Source organism: Podarcis pityusensis (assembly GCF_964106645.2).
Source record: "Podarcis pityusensis genome assembly, chromosome: W".
Classification (NCBI taxonomy): domain Eukaryota; kingdom Metazoa; phylum Chordata; class Lepidosauria; order Squamata; family Lacertidae; genus Podarcis; species Podarcis pityusensis.
In genome coordinates, this window is record NC_138045.1 from 18,082,803 (window position 1) to 18,090,844 (window position 8,042).

Below are 8,042 nucleotides of genomic sequence, written 5' to 3' on the forward strand. Positions count from 1 at the left end.
ACAGGTGGACACACTTCCATGGGAATCCTGACGTTCTCTCAGAGAGTTTGGTTGACTCTGCTGAGGAGGGAGAGTTAGTAACTGAACCTGCTCAGGATCAGGTCCCTGACCAGGAGCAGGAAAGGGCCTCTCCAAAGGCTGTGAAGCAAGAGCCTAGGAGTGCACCCACATCTCCCAAAGCCAGTCCAGTTAAGTTTAGAAGACGCAGTAAATCAGAGGGGGAGTCTTCTGATGACAAGGACACACTAGCTGGACCCAGTACTTTGTTGGGATACTGCCAGGGAGACAGAGTCCATCATGGCCCCCAAGTCGCCTCCGGACGTCCATCGATCTCCCGTAGGCACGCAGTATCAGCAATTAGCGACATGAGCTCCAGAAATAGCCTGCCATCTTCTCGAGCCGATGCACGCTCTATCAGCAGATAATGCACAGCAAAAGTTGCACGCAGAAGAGCATTATTTACAAGTTTTATTCAGCGTTGATCAGAACAAAGAAAACATGACTGCCAGCTTCAGTGTCTCGGACACAGAGAGCGAAAACAAAAGACACAACAGAAACATCCTGTGAAACAGGAAATACGCAGGCTGTGTGACTCACAAAGCCTGCTCCCTTTTTAGGTGGAACGGAAATATCCTAACATACTTCTGGGTCAGAGGGGGCATCTGACTGTTGGGATACTGCCAGGGAGACAAAGGCCATCATGCCCCCATGCCGTCTCCGGACGATCCATCGATCTCCCGTAGATACAGTATCAGTCAATTAGCGACACGAGCCTCAGAAATAACATGCCACATTCCAAGGCTGGTGCACGCTCTTTCAGCAGAGTTCGCACAGCGAAAGATGCACTCAGGAGAGCATTATTTACAACTTTATTCAGCGTTGGTCAGAACAAAGAAAACATGACTGCCTGCTTCGATGTCTCCAGCACGGAGAGAGAAAACAACAGCTATAGACAAAACAGAAACATCCTGTGAACAGGAAATACGCAGGCTGTGACACAACAACCTGCTCCCTTCTTAAGGTGGAACAGAAATATCCTAACACTGACGTGGTGCCAAGGCGCTCTGTGCTCACCACAAAAGGAAAACCACCTGAAAGGTTTTCAGTCACTAGTGTGTGGGTTGGTTTGGCTCCATGCGAACCAGAGAGTTTTGAGGAGGTTCAACAGTTACCTCAGGCAGAAGCCAGGAAGTGACATGAGGCAATGGAGAAGGAGTTGAACTCAATGAGGTCTCTAGGTGTGTTCTCCAGCACAACGCTGCCAGAAGGCAAGCAGGCCGTGAGCTGTCGTTGGGTGTACAGGATTAAGCCCACAGCAACTGGAGAATCACAGTACAAGGCTAGGCTAGTAGCTAGAGGTTTCACACAGAGAAAAGGGCTGCACTATACTGAAGTGTATGCGCCTACTTCTAGAAGTGAAACTCTACGTGTGTTATTAGCAGTTGCTGCCCAAAGGGGTTTTCAGGTACATCATTTTGATGTGGATGTTGCTTATTTGAACTCTGATCTGAAGGAGGATCTGTACATGCTACCTCCTCCAGGGTTCAAAGGCAATAAGCAGGATGTAGTGTGGAAGTTACACAAGTCCATCTATGGCCTAAAGCAATCGGCCAGAAATTGGAACTTGTGCCTGAATGAAGCTTTGGAAAGCATGGGTTTCCGGAAAAGTCTTGCAGATAGCTGCCTGTACCTTAAAGGGTCAGGAGAGACACAAGAGCTAGTGTTGGTGTTCGTTGATGACACCATACATGTGTGAGGAGAATCAAAACTTACAGGGTTAAACAGTTCTGTGTGGCGTCTCACATTCTGAGGCGTGGCTTATCTGAAGGAGGATCTGTACATGTTACCTCCTCCAGGGTTTGAGGGCAATGAGCCAGGTGTTGTGTGGAAGCTACACAAGTCAATTTATGGTTTGAAACAGTCAGCCAGAAATTGGAATATGTGCCTGAATGAAGCTCTGGAAAGTTTGGGTTTCCAGAAGAGTCTTGCAGACAGTTGCCTGTACCTGAAGGGGTCAGGAGAGACACAGGAGGCGATTCTGGTGTTCGTAGATGATATTCGGTACGTGGCACAGACAGGTAGACAAGTGCAAGGTTTTGCCAAAGAGCTTGGTAAGAAGTTTAAGCTCAAAAACCTTGGTCCCGTTCAGGTTTATCTAGGCGTTAGGATAGAGAGGTCTGAGAATGGGAGTTTCCTGCTCAGTCAGAAAGGCAAGATTGAGCAGTTGCTTGAGAAGTTCCGGATGTCTGACTGTGCAGGGGTCAGAACGCCCATGGAGACCAACTTCGTGAAGGACAGTCAGCTTGGGGAGCGTTCTGAGTTCCAAAACCCTGAGGTGTTTCAGTCAGCGCTAGGGAGTCTGTTGTATCTCTTTCAGTGGAGCAGACCAGACATAGCGTTTGCTGTGAATCTGCTCAGCAGGGAGGCTACAAAGCCCAGTGTGAATGCCTGGCAAGGCATCAAGAGAGTGTTGAGGTATTTGCAGGATACCAAAGATTTTTGCCTCACATTGTCAGCTGAAGGTGACGCACGGCTTACGTGCTGGAGTGACAGCGATTGGGCATCTCTTGGGGACAGGAAGTCTGTGTCTGGGCTGGTGGTAAAGTTCAGGGAATCCCTGGTTGGGTGGAAGTCCCGGAAGCAAAGTCTTATTGCACTTTCTTCCACTGAAGCTGAGTTCAGTGCGTTGTTGGATTTGTGCAGGGAGTTAGACTTCTACCGGTGCTTGATCCAAGAGATCTGTGGGGATTGTTGCTTGCCCATAACTGTTTGGGGAGACAATCAACCTTGTCTTAGGTTGACAGAATCTGGACAGTTCAAGTCCAGACAGTTCAAGTCCAAGCATTTGGACATACGTTTCCAGAATGTATGTCAGAGTGTCCAAGCAGGTTGGATACGGCTCAAGTATTGTTCGAGCCGGGAGAACCTAGCTGATGGGTTTACTAAACCCTTGACCTTCCAGCGACATGGGGAGTTCTATGAAGGGTTGTGTTTGGGGTGAGTTATACTCACAGTTTCCCTCAGGATGTGAGACGAGAGGGGGTGTGAGGAGAATCAGAACTTACAGGGTTAAACAGTTCTGTGTGACGTCTCACATTCTGAGGCGTGGTTATGTTCACATATGGGAATCTTTCTTTGTGTGTGAGTTACTTTTGTTTTTGGCTGAGGGACGAAAGAATGCCTGCTCTCTCGCCTGGACTGATTTATGATGTTTTTCTACTCATTAAAGACTGTTAGAGATTAGCAAGAAGTCTGCGTACAGTCTGATTTATTATCCACACACAAGGCAACACTTTCTGCCGCTGCAAAACTCTGCTAAGAGCTGTGAAGAGAGCTCAAGTTTTTCCTATCGGCACAGGCGTCCATTGGCACAGGGGAAGTGTGCCGGGCGCCATCATATCTCAGCAACATGTGACAAAGACAGGGAAACAGGTGCAAGGTTTTGCCAAAGAGCTTGGGAAGTGTAATGGTTCTAGGGGTTGCTCGTGCGTAAATCGGCGCCCCACCTGGCTGGGTTTCCTGAGTGAACCTTTTCTGTCCAGACAGCCACTCGCCCGTGGCTGTCTCAATTGCTGGCAGAATCCGTCAGTGGGCGTTTCTTGAACTTCTTCCAGCACAGAAGTTCTTTGACGCCTAGTCTCCGCCTAGTCTCCCTGCGCGGAAGCCTTCTGCGCAGGGAGGGTGTGGGCAGCGGAGGACCCGTGCTCTCCCCGCTGGTCCCCGGCGAAGAGTCATGGAGCCACCTCGCCGATTCCCCCATCTGCCCCCCTTCTCCACTGGTGCTACGCTGATTTCCTTCCCCAGAAGATGTGCTGCTTCTCTCCCTCCCGGGACGCTCTCCGGAATCCCTCTGGAGCCCTCCCTCTCCCCCTGGCTCAGATGGCAGTTCCCTGACAGGAAGCATTTTAAGCTCAAGAACCTAGGACCGGTAAAGGTGTACCTACGCGTCCAGGTGGATAGAACCGAGGACGGCAGTTTCTTGCACAGTCAGAAAGGCAAGATTGAGCAGTTGCTTGAGAAGTTCAGAATGGCTGAGTGTGCAGGAGTTAGGACACCCATGGAAACGAGCTTCTTGAAAGACAGTCAGCTCGGGGAACTTTCTGAGTTCAAGAACCCTGAGGCTTTTCAGTCAGCTCTAGGGATTTTGTTGTATCTTTCCCAATGGAGCACACCAGACATAGCATTTGCTATAAACCTGCTCAGCAGAGAGGCTACACAGCCAAGTGTGAGTGCCTGGAATGGTATCAGGAAAGTGCTAAGGTATTTACAGGATACCAAAGATTTCTGCCTCAAACTGTCAGCTAAGGGTGAAGCACAGCTCACATGCTGGACTGACAGTGATTGGGCAAATCTTGAGGACAGGAAATCAGTGTCTGGGTCGGTAGTGAAGTTTGGAGAATCTCTAGTTGGGAGGAAGTCCCGAAAGCAAAGTCTCATTGCGCTTTCCTGAATTTAGTGTGTTGTCAGAGCTTTGTAGGGAACTGGAGTTCTACAAGTGTTTGGTCCAAGACATCTGTGGAGAGTGATGCTTGCCCATCACCGTTTGGGAAGACAATCAACCCTGTTTGAAGTTGGCAGAGTCTGGACAGTTCAAGTCCAGAACCAAACATTTGGACATACGGTTCCAGAATGTATGTCAGAGTGTCCAGACAGGCTTAGCGAAGTTGAAGTACTGTCCAAGTCAGAAGATCCTAGCAGATGGGTTCACGAAAACCATAAAGGTTAGGAATTTTAGGTGCAGATATACCGAAATATTTGAGAAGACCGTTCATGTACGCAACTACAGCTGCAAGGATGCTGCTCATCCAGCAATGGAAAGAGGATAAGATACCGACAAAGGAATTAAAGCACACCCTACTTGTACCATTGAAAAAAGTGATGAATAATATATTAAACAATGGAGAAATACTAGAAACATGGAAAGAAGCATATATATTACATTAATACCAAAACCAGATTCTGACTTACTACAAGTGAAAAATTATAGGCCAATTTCGCTGTTGAATAATGATTATAAGCTATTTGCTAGTATCTTAGCAAACAGACTGAAAAAAGTAATGAATGAGATAATACATGAAGATCAAGCAGGTTTTCTTCCTGGTCGCCAGATGAAAGATAACATAAGGAAAATTGTGAACATAACTGAATACCTGACGGCCAGGAATGATAAACAAGCAATGTTAATGTTTGTAGATGCGGAAAAGGCCTTTGTTAATATATCTTGGGAATTTATGATAAAGAATATGGAATTAATGGGCATTGGGCAAATGTTTATAAAAGGTATAAAAGCTATATATTCTGCTCAAAAAGCAAAATTGATAGTAAATAACATAATAACTGAAAATATTGAAATTACGAAAGGTACAAGACCACTATTATTCATATCGATACTGGAAGTCTTTCTAAGGACAATAAGACAAAATGAGAAAATAAAAGGAATTTCAGTTGGCTGGAAAGAAAATAATAATAATAATAATAATAATAATAATAATAATAATAATTTTTTATTTATATCCCGCCCTCCCCAGCCGAAGCCGGACTCAGGGCGGCAAAGTGAAAGCCTTTGCAGACGACTTGGTACTAACTATAGAAGAACCATTAAATAATGCCAAAGACGTTATTAAAGAAATAGAACAATTTGGACAAGTAGCAGGTTTTAAATTAAACAAAAGCAAAACTAAAATATTAGTTAAAAATATGAAACAAGACTTGGTTGATATGTTGCAGCAGGAAATTGATATAGAAGTAGTCAAAAAAGTTAAGTATTTAGGAATTTGGTTAACCACAATGAACATAGATTTATTTCAAAACAACTATACACCGTTGTGGAATGGAATTAAGAGAGACATGGAAATATGGGGAAGAATGAAATTATCATTTTGGGGAAGGATTTCAACTATAAAAATGAATGTGCTACCAAAGATGTTATTTTTGTTTTAATCAATTCCTATAATAAAGGGGGAAGTAATTTAAAGAATGGCAAAAAGCAATTTCAAGATAACTTCCGGTTGGCTCGCCCGATTATGGCGGACAGGAGTTCTTTCGTGGAAAGAGCACTGGCACTTTGAAGACAGGGGAGAGCCGCTAGAGCGCAGCGGCACCCCGAAAAACCCTCAGATCGAGTGTTCTGAGGACCTAGAGTTCCTGTGGGTGCCGGGAATGACTCCCCCGCTCCCCGGTAAGCTCTAAAAAGAGCGCCGAGTGCGAGCGGGGTTGGAGACAGTGGCACTGGGGAATCAACTCGCTTCCTTCAAAGCGCGAAGCTCTGAGTCCAGCGATCGTGAGCAGCCAATTCCTCCATAGAAAAATTGGACTTAACCCTTCTGAAAATCTTGAGTAAAGTAACTCAAATTGGATTTAAAAATTGGGAAGGAAAGGGATTTAAAAACGGAGGTTGATCCCTTCCGCTGAAGCAAAAGTGAAAGCAGCTAACGTTACCAAAAGCCGCAACTTCAACTTTATTCTTTTAGAAACTTTCAAGTGTAGCAATTACCACCTCTCTAGCAGGGGGAAGGGGAGAAAAGACAAAAAGTAATTTCCCTGCAGAAGAACTTGGGAATTGTTTGAACTGTTATATCTTCTTTGTGGAAGCAGACCTCCCGGGAGAGGGAAGGCTAGACTCCATTGTGACGTAACAAAGGAATCAGATACTTTCAACTTTCGTTTTCCGCTTTGGGGAATACAAAGTAATCACAGCTGCCAGAACTCAAAAAATATCTGGAACTGTATCTCTATCCTCTGGTTACTAAGTTAAAGGCTTGAAATAAACTTTTGGGGACTTGGTTGGAGTAAATAAAAAGGTTTGTACAGATTGAAAGATTGTGGGGAGGAAAGACTCTTATTTTGGAGTGGGGGCTATTGAAAGCTGGGAACTCAGTCTGTTTACCTCACTATCTCCCCTTGTGACTGCAGTTGACCTTGGGGGGGGGGGAGAGAAAGAATGGATGGGGGAGACAAAGGAGACAAGACACAGAAGCCAGAGAGACCAGAGAGAGCAAAAATTAAACCAAGAAGAGACTCTAGAACACCAACATTTGAAGAATCTGTAATGCATCTTCTTCAGGAAATTAAAACAGAAGTAAGAGGGAACCAAACAACTATTCAAGACTTGAGGAACGACTTTGTTGAACTGAAGCAGGACCTGAAGACAGTGAAGTCAGATATTACTTCACATGAGGCAAGAATTACACAATTGGAAATGGTAAGGGTCAGGGTCTTAGAAACTGTACAGCAGGAAGCGCAAAATTCGATTGCGTTTCTTCAATTGAAGGAGAAGGAGGCTCATTTGAGATTGAGAGGGGTAGTCCAGAAGGAGCAGGACAACCTGAGGGGTTGGCTTATTGAAGAATTTTCAACTTACTGGGAGATCTCAAAAGAAGAATTAAATTTGCGGATCGATAAAGCATACAAATTTGGCCCTAAAAAGGATTCTAAAATCACACGTTTGTATGGTGATTTTTAAAACAAAAGAACAAAGAGACATTATATGAGGACACCATTATAAAAAAAAGTTTAAAAATAGAGGGAAGAGCGGTGATTTTGTTCAAGGAAGTCCCAAGACATTTTTTATCTTTGAGAAACAACTACACAGATCTGGCAACTGCTCTAAGGAAGAAAAATATTTTCTTCAGGTGGGAATTCCCAGAGGGTCTCTCCTTCAAATTCCAAGGGAGGAAAGAAAAAACCAGAACTGTAGGAGAGAAAGAGAGATTTCTGGAGAAAAACGCAAAAGAACTTGGTTTGGAAAGTTCCCCTCCTTTGGGTGCTGGGGCCGAAGGCTTCTAAAAAACTAGGATGTCTTTAAAAATGTACTCCTGGAATGTTAATGGTTTAAACTCTCCGAAAAAAAGAGGCCAAGTCTTTCATACTTTGGCGAGACATAATTTGGATATAATTTGCCTGCAAGAAACATATGTTACAAGACTGCATGAAAAATTTTACAGAATAAAAAACTTGGTCAGGACTTTATTTCATCAGACAAGGTTAAAAAAAGAGGAGTGGTTTTTTATGTCAAAGAAAAATGGAACCCCAAGTTGTTGTTT

General features: G+C 44.6%; 1 long non-coding RNA gene across 1 annotated transcript; it reads right to left on the bottom strand.

Moving 5' to 3' along the window:
• Positions 1-2,093: 2,093 nt before the first annotated feature.
• LOC308467806 lies at positions 2,094-4,706 on the bottom strand. The gene is made up of 3 exons (XR_013981300.1): positions 4,512-4,706; positions 3,920-4,294; positions 2,094-2,134 (listed from the first exon to the last, which is right to left on the bottom strand). It is a non-coding gene; the product is annotated as an uncharacterized lncRNA (long non-coding RNA).
• Positions 4,707-8,042: the final 3,336 nt, after the last annotated feature.